At 35.9% G+C, this 12561-nt stretch overlaps 1 long non-coding RNA gene across 1 annotated transcript in view; it reads right to left on the bottom strand.

The window, feature by feature from the left end:
- The window catches only part of LOC306669392, a 108384-nt gene extending 105339 nt beyond the window's left edge, over nucleotides 1–3045 (bottom strand). Inside the window, exon 1 of the long non-coding RNA XR_013766084.1 lies at nucleotides 2821–3045. This is a non-coding gene — a long non-coding RNA (uncharacterized lncRNA). The remainder of the gene's footprint in view (nucleotides 1–2820) is intronic.
- Between the last annotated feature and the right edge of the window lie 9516 nt (nucleotides 3046–12561).

Here is a 12561-nt window from a genome sequence, read left to right as displayed (position 1 = left end):
TTTGGGACAAAAGAAGAAAAAATTAGAACTGCAGCATATTTAAAAAAGAAACATTGGAGATAAAAATCAATAGAATACAGTTAATCCCATAATAACAGGAAAACTGATAGTTTTACATTCTTGCAACAACAAAAAGAATAAAAATAAGTGAATTGAACTCTAATCTTAAAAATTAGAAAAGAGCTACAAAACAAAGCAAAAGAAAGGAAGTAACAAAACTAGAAGAAAAAATAATGAGGTAGAGAACAGGAAAAATTAGAAACTAATAAATCAGAACACAAGTACTTTGGGAAAAAAATCAACAAAATAAACCACTAGCCAACAAATAATGAAAGAAGACAAAAATCACAAATAAGAAATAATAACAAGGAGATAGGCAATGAGACTAACACCTCAAAAATCAGAAGCAACAACTTGGCACAACTGTATTCCAATCAAAAGGAAAACCTAGATGACATGGATCTTTTTCTTGGAAAACAACATAGATGCTCTTTGACTTTGATAGAGTTACATCCAGATAAATTCACTGTAAGTTTGAAATATTTTAAGCCAAAATAGTATTCAATGAACTAAATACCAAACATTACAGCTTAGTAACACTACACTGTACAGCTGTTTTCCCTCCTGATCACATGGATGACTGGTTCCTATGGCTCACTGCCACTACCCAGCATCACGAGAGATCATCATACTGTGTGTATCATTACCACAGGAATTCATATTGTGAGTTCTACTGAAATCTTAAGTGAAACCATCAGGAGTCATCTCTATACCAGAATCAACCCTGGAATGTATAGAAATAAACACACAAATTTCTATTGAAGTTCAGTATAAAAAACTAAAAAAAAAAAAAAAAGAAACCTATAAAGAATTAGCTATAAAAAACTAGTTCTAAATGATTTGACAGGAGAATTCTATCAAATCTTCAAAAACCAGATAGTCCCAATGCCACTCAAATTGTAGTAGAGAATACAATGAAAAACATCTCTCAAATGATCTTTACTCCACTATTATAACCAATCCTGAAAAAGATTGCATGCATACAGAAACACACATGCACACACCAGTCTCATTCATGACTAGCACTGGAAAACTTCTAAATAAAATTCCAGCAAACAGAATGTAAAAGCAAGCACAAAGAACCCATCATAACCAAAGACAATTTATTCTAGGGCAATGGTGTGTCAATATAAGTAAATTCATTCCTATAATTCACCATATGTCTATGTCTAAGGAGAAAAATGTCATGTGATTAAATTTACGGATGATTAAAAAAGACTTCATATTTGTTAGGTCTTTCAGTGAAAATGACGAGCAGCTAACATACTCTCAGGGGCTTGCCACATTTAATATTTACTTTTCTTGCTCCCCAGTTTGTGGGTTGACCAGAGAGGTGGTGCTCAAGGGTGCAGGATGGATTGGGTTGTGTTCCATGTATCTTTCAGTCTGGGATCAGCAACTGCCCCAGGGCAAGTCCGGATGGTAGAAGCAGAAACACAAGAGGAGTGAGCAGAAACAGGATGTGTTGTGCTCAGAACTGAGACACTGTTGCCTTTAATCAAATTCCATTGTTCAAAGCACGCCACACAGTTAAAGCCAGTATCAATGGACAAGTAAGACACACTGCCCTCACAGTGAATCAGGATGAAGGAAGAGAAAAAAGAAATAATAGTGAGCAAGTAATAAAATGTTACATAACTTGTGATGTATTCAACTTTCATTCCTAATTTTATAACACAAAAGTTAAGGGATACTCTAATATGATGAAATATTTTATGCCTCAGTCCCCAAACCAGCATCATATTCAATGCAGAAACATTAGAGGCATTCCCATTTTAAGACCAAGGACAAAGCAAGTATGTCCCTTATCTTCACCACTGTTTAGCACCATATTGAAATAGAAACATAATATTAAGCTCAAGTATTGGGAAATAAATTATATCTATGTAGGTAAAAATCAACACTGAAAACGATAACTAATGAATTCTGCAAGGTCGTATGATATAAAATTGACCTAAAATATGCCCCCAAAATACAAACTTTAACCATTTAGAAGATATGTGTCAGTAATACAGAAAAAAAGATAAAATGCTTAACAGGAAGTGTGCAAAAATGATATTATCAAAGCTGTAAAACTCTCCTGAAAGCCAAAGAAGACTTGAACAAATGGAGAGATAGTATTTATTTTTGTATTGCGCTATTCAACACCATAAAAATGTCAGTTCTCTGCAAGTAATGTACACGTGTAATTTGATTCCAATAAACAATAAAAGTAAAAATTTTTCCTGGAGCTATGCAAGCTGCTTCTAAAGTTTACATGAAAAAAATCAGCATAAAAGTATGAAGGATTCTTAAAAATTACAGGGACAAGGAAGGACTAGTTAACCAATATTAGCACACACTATAAAACCTCTCTAAAAGAAACACTGTGATACTGGCACATAAATATACAGATCTGTGGAAGGGAACAGTAAGTTCAGAAACAGAGCCAAGCACATGTGGAAATTAATATATGAAAAAGATGGCATCCAAGACCACTTAGGAAAAGAAGGACATGTATATTTTCAATACGAGTTTGAATGACTGAATATCCATTTGGACAAAGATAAATTGGATCCATATCGTACATCATATATCAAAACAATCTCCATATACACCAGAAATTAAATTTAAAAGGAAGCCATTAAAATATTAGATGAATAGATGAGTAGGTTCCATTACAATCAGGAAAGATTTTCTACTATGACAAGGCAATCCCAAACCAGAGTCCTGGTAGGCGTCTTTAGTCAAGTGCCCCAGCCCTTTGGGTCCCCTACTTACTAGCTTCAGTTGGCACTTCATCACAATTAACTTCAGGTGATATCCGGAGTAATTGTGTAATCCGTCCATGCCAGAGAATGCAAGCATGTCATTTCCCATCTGGAAGCGTGTCAGCACTGTGCTCAAATCCTAGGTCATGACCAAGTTTATCCTGATCTCACATTTTTCAGTCGTGGTACCATTTAAAGACCAGTCTGTGGAACACTTCTCTATCAGTTAGGGTTCACTCAGACAATAGAAAGCACACCAGTAATTTGAGCAGGGAAAATTTAACATAAAAGAATTATTAACTAGAAATAAGAGGTTAACCAGAGAGGATAAAAGTCAACTTTAATGATAGCATAGGGCCAAGAGTACCCAAAATAATGAACAATTTGCAAAGGTGCCCTCCTGGCAAAGCTGAGATCATGCGCATTGGAAAGGGTAAAGGTGCAGCTGCAACGTAGGAGATGGTAGAGAAGTTTGTGTGCCCCTCCACAGCGGGTGGGCTGAAGTTGGTAAACAGGATACTGACCACAGGTGCTAGAAGACCGAGGCTGGCAAGTAGGAAATCATGGAGCAGGACTACTAAGCAGGAAGCTAGAGAGTTAGCGCCATTGCGTGTTCGGTGTGTACAAAGCTGGCAGCTGCGCCTTAGGAACAAGAAGAGCAAAGACACTCAGAACCGCCCGAGAGGACTGGTTCTTCAGTGTCTCTCTAGCGCCTTCTACTGACAAAGTTCGCCATTGTGCAACTAGAAAAGAAAGCGTGTTTGCAGGATCCAATTCTAGAATCATAAAGCAGAATAGAGGCAATGGAAGTGGAGCAAGATGGTAGTAAACTGATAGTTAGGTTTATTAGAAAAAAGCCTAATTTCCTTCTTGGATAGAAGAGTACGAAATAAGCCGGGTACTTCTTTTTATCATAGAATGAAAACATGCATTCAAAGACAACCTGGGCTCCTATTCATGGTACCAAAGAGCAGGACCCTTCATTGACCAAAACCAGCTATTGAAAAAAGTAGTAAAAAGAAAAATGTAGTATTAAATTATAGCAAATTGAATTTTAAAATTCCTTTATTATATATAGTGAGGGAGAGAGAGAGAGAGAGAAGAAAGAGAGAAGAAGGAGGAGGAGGAGGAGGAGATTTCTTACAGGCAAATGCAAACTAATAATAATTGCAGAAGGGATGATAAAATTAGAAAATAATTTCACAAGCCACAGTGTAATAATTCAGGAAGTTATCACTAATGAATGATAAAATCATTGCATAAAAAAATGACTGGGAACAGATATTCACTTGGTCTCAAAATATTACCCCACAAATTACTCAAAAATTTCAAAAGTAGGAAAGTGGTTTTAGCTAGAATAATTTGGTAGTAACCAGTTTAACCCAGCATTGAACTTAGCTTCACCAGTGGGACCATTAGATATGTCCCCTATAATGTGATGAAATCAGAAGCATGCAACATCATCTATGAAATAGGATGATTTTGTAGAGTTGTACATTTTCTCAGGTGATAGTATTGCATCATTTATGAAAGTGAATATCCTTATTCTTAGAAAACTATTAGGATATATTTAGGGATGAAGGTTCTTCTAAATTTCTTTCTAATGGTTCAAAGAGGGAAAACAAACAGTACTAGAAGGAAATGGGAAGAGGCAGGTAAAAGATACAAAGTAACAGATATGGAGAATTAATAAGTCTACAGATTCAATGTACATTATGAGGGCTATAGTTAATACCAATATACTGTATATAAGATCCCTGCTGAATGAGATTTTAATCCTTCCTGCCACAAAACAAAACAAAAAAGGGTAAAAATGTGAGATGATGGATATGTTAATTTGCTTCACTATAGTAAACTTTTTGATATACATATATATGTATATATCCCATAACATGTTGTATACCTTAAATATACAAAACAAAATTTATTTAGAAAACATTAAGCAGTAAGGTGACATACGGAATGAGAGAAAGTGAGTATGGCAAAATGTGTTATTCTTCCAACTTTTCACAGGTTTGAAAATATTCCAAAAATTGGGAGGAGAAGGAAAGAGCAGGCAGAATAAAAATAAATGTATAATGAATACAGTTTGTAAAATAATATCTCAAATATTATTGACATAAAAGTGTCAGAGCAATTTCTTCATTGTTCACCTCGTGAAATCATGGGAAAAGCATTCATAAATTGCTATAAACTAAAAAACAATGTTCAAACCAATGTCCCATGACCTCCAATATCCCTGTAGATACTCACTTTGGAGCAGTTCTTCTTTAGTCTGAAAATCTTTTCATCCCTCTCCTGTGGCAGCTGCATGACCTAATCGTGATTCAAACTCTTTTTTCTGGTCCCTGGCATGGAGTCTCTCCTCTGCCACTCCCATTTTCTAAGCTCCTAGTAACAGTGTCTCCAAACACTGTTTGATGGCAATTGCAACAGTAAGAGCCAAGTCTCCTACAGTGCTTAGTCTAGCCTGTGGAGCTAGAGGCAGACAAAGAACAGTAATGAGCAATTCTGATATTGATGTGTGCCAAGCATGCAAACAGGACTTTAAAAACATGATTGTGGAGATTAAGGAAAATACTGTTTCCTACTTTGTAAATTCAGAAGGCAATTTTTATATACCTCTTCAATGTAACAAATTCATATACCAAAGCATGATTATGTTCCTCACACCCAGTCCCAATTCATAAATTCTCTGTGACATTGCAAATTCAATTTCAGTATTATTTCTATACACTCTCTTCACCTTACTTAATTTATTCGAAATACCATAGAGGCTCACGTCTGACTAATCTAATATGGGTATCTTAATCCAACTCGCAACTAGATATTGCACATTAGACCTAAATTTCTAATAATATACCCTCCCAAGGTGCAAAGAAATTAATCCTAGAGATCCATGTAGCTGAATATGTTCATCTAGTTACATTGAAAGAACTGACAAAAGATCAGTTTCCTCTGAGTTTCTACAAAGAGAATATGAAGCGGACCTAAAGAGAAATCTGAAAGTAGGATCCTAAAGTGTTTTATCACCAGTGTTTCCTGTAACATATCAAGGCTACACTTAAAGTTATTATTTCAATATTACTGAATAAAAGTACTAATGTCTTGCATGGAAATGGCACATTCAACTTTTGGAAGGTAGGGAAAAGTAAGGGAGGTCTTACTCCAAGTACAGCTCAAACACCTGACTTTCCCCATGCACCATTTTCCTCTTTATTCCTGAAGTGGGCTGCAGAGAGAAAGGGGCTCAAGTGCTGGCACCAGACAGATGTGATGCGGCAGTTCCTAGACCCCTCATGTGAGTAGAACAATGATCTAAGTTCCCAGCCCAAGAAACTAGAAAAAGAAGAGCAAAACAAGTCCAGTACGGGCAGAAAGTAGGAATAATAAGGATAAGAATAGAGATCAATAAAATTGAAAGCAGAAAATTAAACAAAATGCTAGTTCTTCGAAAAACAAAGTGAATCCAAAATCTTCTAACAAGATGGACAGACAAAAAGTGAAAAGACCCAAATGCTCATAACAGGAAATAAATAGAGGAGACCACACAGATCCTGTAGTCATTAAAGGTAAGTAGGGGGGAATAATACTGTTATGATCTGAATGTGTTCCCTTAAAAAGAGATATCAAAGTTCTAATGTCTAGTATTTCAGTATGGGAGCTTATTTGGAAAGAAAGTCATTGGAGATGCAATCAGTTTAGTTAAAATGAAGTAATATGGGAGTAGAGTGAACTGCTAAACCAATGTGATAGATATCCTGATAAGAAGAAGACTATGTGAAAGCAGAGACACTCAAGCAGAGAGATATGGTATACTGCTGCAAGCCAAGGAACACCACACACTGTGTCAACCACCAGAAGCTCGAAAGAGTCAAGGGAAGATCCTCCAATACAGATTTCAGTGGGAGGAGCTAACATCATTCTTAGGAATAAATACTGAAGGCTATATGCCTTTCCTCCAAGAGTGAAAACAAAGCAAGGATGTCCACTGTCACAACTCCAATTCAACATAGAAGTAAGTGGATGTTCTACTCACTGCAATCAGGCAAGAAAAACAAATAAAAGGTACATAGATTAGAATAGGAGAAAAGACAGTGTTTCTGTTTTCAGATGACATCAATATGTTGAAAATCTACAGAGACACTCAAAGAACTAATAAATGAGTTAGTTCAGCAAAATTACAGGATACAAAATTAACACAAAAATCAATTAAATTTCTATATTTTGTCAAAGAACAAATGGAAACCCAAAGCACACATCTTACATCTTCTATCAAGATTATAAATGTCCAATTCCCTAGCTACTGAGAGGAGTCCTACCACTTAATTCAATTCTGATGCTAACTATTCAAGAGTTAGTGCAGGCTCCAAAAGCTAAAGGGATCAGTCTCATACGACTGAACTCACTTCACATCCTAACTGCGAGTCTTGGGTCCCCAGGGCACCCACACCTGTGTCGAGCATGGCTACAAAATCAAAAGTTCTATGACTCCCTTCAGGTTTAAGAGCTCATTGGAACAATACACAAAATTCAGGAAAACACTTGCTTATGTTTACTGGTTTGTTATAAAGAGTACAACTCAGGGAAAGTTAAATAGAATGGATGAATCAGGCAAGGAATGGAGAGGGGGTGTGCAGAACTTCTATGCTCTTTCCAAGTGTGCTGCCCTCCCAGCTCCTCTGTGTGTTCACCAACTTAGAATTCCAAGAAACCCATGTTTTAGGGTTTTTTAATGGAGGTTTTGTTATGGAGGCACGATTGATTAAATCATTTGCCAATGGTGATTGAACTTAGTTGCCAGCCCCTCTGCCCTCCACAGAGGTTAGGGAGTGGGGCTGAAAAGTTCCAATCCTCTCTTTATGACTTGCTCCTTCTGGCAACCAGCCCTGTCCTGAAGCTATTCAGGGACCCAGCCACCACTCTTAGCACACAAAAGGTAGTCATCATTCTTGAGAGCCCAAGTGTTTTAGGAACTGTGTGCTGAGAACTAGAAACTCAGACTAACTTTTTCAATTATTATTATATCACAATAAATAGCTCTCAAAAGTTGAAATTCAAAAATCAACAATGCAATTAGAGAATAAACAAAAGATGTTCCCTGACATTTCACTGAAAAGGAAATATGGATGGCAAATAATCACATTAAAACAGAGTGATGTCAACACTGAGGACGGTTTGGTGTAGGGTACACAGGACTTCCCTGTATATTTCTTTGATATTGGATCTATAATTATTCCATAGTAAAAAGTTTAATTACAAAAAAGATAGATGGTCTATCTTTTGTAATAGTGCCTTTTCTAATTTTCACTAAAATACCAATGAAGACAAAGAATAAAACTGAACTATCCAGTAATCTAAGTATAACCTCTCCTAACCATAAAATAGGAAATCATGAATTTTTTCCTCCAGACTTTCCCAACCTTTACCTCAGGTAACAGATCCAGGAGAAGGAAGTGGAGGAGGGGAAGTGGAAGAAAGAGGATGAAAGGGAAGAGGAAACAAAAGGAGAGAGGAGAGGACGTAATTGCTTCATACCTGCCCAATGTCTCATGGCTAACTCAGTGTCAAAGAACTTGTAGGAACCAGAAAGGGGTCCAGCAATTCTCCATCTTCTACTGTTGATTTGAAAGACAGTACCATTTTGTTTTGTACCTTTTTTCAGGTCCGAATCTATCAGAGAAGAGAGTTCATTGGCAGTGAGCAATGAATATATTTATATATAAACAATATTTATTATATTATTGTTTTACAGCAAAATGAAAACTTATAGACTTTGGCAATATAAAAGTTATTGTTTATTTTAAAGTATATGTTGGTAGAAAGTGTACATTTGCTAATACCTTAATCTTTAAGAAAAGTCTGTAATATTGAGAACTTTAAAAAGTAATAATTACAGACAAGCCACAGACTGAAGAAAAATATTTGCAAAAGATGTATCTGATAAAGGACTATTATCTACAATACAAATCTCTTAAAAATCAACAAGAAAATAAACAATCTGGTTTTAAATATGGGCCAAATACTTGAATAGACACCTCACAAAGGAAGCTATAGATGGCAAATAAGCATATGAAAAGATGCTTAATGATTTACAAGTTATTAAGGAATTGCAAATGAGATATTACTGCTCAACTATTAGAATAGCCAAAGTCCAAACACTGACAACTTCACAGCTGGGGAGGACAGGAAGCAAGAGGAACTCTCACTCGTTGTAGGTGATAAAGCACTTTAAGACAGTTACTTGCATGTGTCTATCAAATGATCCAGTAACTGTGTAATTGAAAACTTAGGTCCATACAAAAACTTGCACATGGATATTTATAGCAGCTTTATTTATAATTGTCAAATTATAATTACCTAGCTGTCCTTCAGTAGGGGAAGGGATAAAAACTGTGTTACACATAAGCAATGGAATGGAATATTATTTGGCACTAAAAACAAATGAACTGCTGGGTATGGTGGCCACATCACTAAGTCCAGTGGCTCTGAAGGCTGAGGCAGGAGGATCACAAGTTCAAAGCCAGCCTCAGCAACTTAGCAAGGCCCTAAGCAACTTAGTAAGACCTTATCTCAATATAAAAAATAAAAAAGGCTGGGAATGTGACTTGGTGGTTAAGCACCCACGGGTTCAATCTCCAGTACAGAAAGGAAGAAAGAAAGAAAGAAAGGAAGAAAGAAAGAAAGAAAGAAAGACAGAAAGAAAGAAAGAAAGAAAGAAGAAAAGGAAAAGAGAAGAAAGAATTATCAGGCCATGAAAAAGGCGTAGAGGAAATTTAAAGGAACACTATTTTGTTAGTTAGCTTTTTGTCACTGTGACAAAATACCTAGGATAATCCAACTTATAAGCAGTGAAGGTTTATTTTGGCTCATAATTTCAGGGGTTTCAGTCCTTGGTCACTGGGCCCTGTTGCTTTGAGCCTGCAGCAGCAATACATTATGGAAGAAACACATGGCAGAATAGGGTTGCTCACCTCATGGCGGCCAGGAAGAAAACAGAGAGAGAAAGGAGCCAGGTCACAATACCTCATTTGAGGGCACACTACCAATGAATGACCTAACTTCCTTCCACTAGGCTCCATCTCTTAAAGGTTCCATCTTCTCCCAGTAGTCCCATAGGTTGGTTGTGAAGTCTTTAATACATGGGGTTTGAGGGACACTCCAGATCCAAACTATAGCAATTTCAAAAGGAAAGAAACCAACCTATATGATTCTAACAATGTGACATTCTGGAAAAGGCAAACATAGAGACAGTAAAAATATCAAGGGTTGCCAGGTGTTAGTGGGGAAAGGGGGATGAACATGTGGAGCATAGAAGACTTTTGAGGAGTAATACTATTCTGTATGATATTGTACTGGTTGACAGATGTCATTATAAGTTTGTTGAAACCCATTAGAATAAACACTAAGAATGAATCATAGTGTAAACTATTGAGTCTTAGTGATAATACTGTGTCAGCGTTGGTTTATCAATTGTAATAAATGTGCTTTTTTTTTTTTTTTTTTTTGCAGTACTGGGGATTGAACTCAGGGCCTTGTGCTTACGAGGCAAGCACTCTACCAGCTGAGCTATCTTCCCAGACCCAAATGAACTATTTTGATAATGGGGTAAGCTATGCATGTATAGGGATAAGGAGTATATGGGAAATCTCTGTATATTCTATTCAATTTTGCTATGACTCTAAAACAAATTTAACAAATAAGGTCTACTTTACAAATATTTTTGTTTCATTTAAAAAACTAATGGTTAATATTAAAATTTGCATTTGTAAGTGATTTCTAAATATCATTCAGACAGAAACCAAATACAGCTTACTAATACTTTCTGATCAGCTAATGAGTAGCACTTGGGTCATATCAAAGTAAGGGCTGTGACCACAAAGAACCATTAAGTAAAATGGAACCACTGAAATTTACAAATTTAAAATATCTCATGGAGCCAGTACTCGGCAGTATGAGAAAAGCTACTATAACCAAGCTGGGATGATGTTAATAAAGGCTAAACACATAAATCAAAGAACAGAACAGAATGTACAAAAATAGACTTACTTGTACATATATGTGGCCAATTTAATTTAAATCATGGTACAAAAATGATTCAATAGAGAAAGCATAGTCTTTTCAACTAACGGTGCTGGACAAACAAATTTTAAAAAAGACGAATCAAACAAAAAACCTCCATCCATACATCATATCATACACAAAATTATCTAAAAATGGATCATATTCTTAAATGTAAAACTAAAAATGGGCCATATTCTTAAATGTAAATTCTAACACACTAAGAGGAAAATATGGAGAAAAATACTTGTGACTTAAGATGAATCAAAGATTTCTGAGATATGGCATCAAAAGTAAAAGTAAAAGTAAAGCCATTAAAGAAAACAAATTCATAAATTAAACTTTATTGAAGTGACAAGCTTCAAAAAATAATGTCAAGGGAATGAAAAGACATTTTTAGAAGGCTCTTTGGAATATTATGAACAGAAAAGATTTCAAAGTTGTAGTTTAATGACATTTAAAAAGAAAAGTTTAGGTCACTAGCCCCCAAATCTCTAACTTCTTCACCTAGCATGGAGGGATCCAAGTCCATTCCTTCTTTAGCCCACTCAGCTCAGACAAGGGGCCCAATAATGTGTGTATAGCTTTTTATGCATATGACTAATATGATTTTTATCAGTCTATATGACTCACTTCTATTCAAATATATTATTTAGTGTAATTTTATTTGCAAGTGACAGAAATTCTAATCTAAATAAATTAACCAAAAAGGAAATATTTCAGCTCATGAAATCCAAAGGTAGATCTAACTTCAACTAGGACTGACTTGGAAGCTCAAATGTCATCAAAACATGATCTTTCTCCATCTCTTTTCTTTCTTAAAATACGGAACTCTAGAGCCTACCTAAGATGTAATGAATCAGAACCCCTAGGAATTAGAGCCCAGAATCTGTACTTAAAATAAAACAAAACAAAAGAACAACAACAAAACCTTTCTAAAAGAGTGTCATAAAGCCCTTTTTGGTTAAATGTTTTATCATGCATAGCAAGCTTCTTGCAGCAGTGCTGGATGGATGTGAAACAGGTGTTCTATAGTCTGGAAGATGTGGGAATACTAAAAGCCTCATTGGCATCCAGAAGCACTTGAAAAAAAATCTGATAAGCTTTTGGAAAAGTCTCTGCCAGTGAAAGTACAGTTGGATTCAGTTTTTAAACAACTACACCCACAGGGTATTAATGCCTAATTAGAGTTGGTGAAGAGAAAATCCTCACACAGTGTTCCAAGGAACTCTGTTCTTGGCCCTACCTAGTTCAAAATTATTTGGAGCTTGAAAAAGGACATAGATGATAAATATAATATCTACGTCTCACAAAACCAGATGACAGCACATGATAAAATGTATATTATAATGTTCCTGACTATCATGGCTACCCAAACATTAGTTCAATTTTGATATTCTTCCAGTCTCCACATTGTATGTACTTTTTGGTGTATGAGTTCCTGGCTCCATTTTCCCCGAGTGTCAACATTTTGGCTGCCAGCTTGTCTGGGCTTACATCCTTACAACTTCAAATCTAATGGTAAGTAAAGCTTTTCTTTTCCAAGAACTGGGAAATATCTACGGCCTGGTTTTCATTGAACCAAACTGAATAGTATTTTCATTGTTAAATACTGTTCAAAGGGGCCAAGGGGACTGGATGTTCCAGCCACGCCTAAGTTCCAGGCTCAACACTTGGGAGCTAATGGTGG

Source organism: Sciurus vulgaris (assembly GCF_902686455.1).
Source record: "Sciurus vulgaris genome assembly, chromosome: 9".
NCBI classification, from domain to species: Eukaryota; Metazoa; Chordata; class Mammalia; order Rodentia; family Sciuridae; genus Sciurus; species Sciurus vulgaris.
This window is presented reverse-complemented; position numbering and strand designations above follow the sequence as displayed.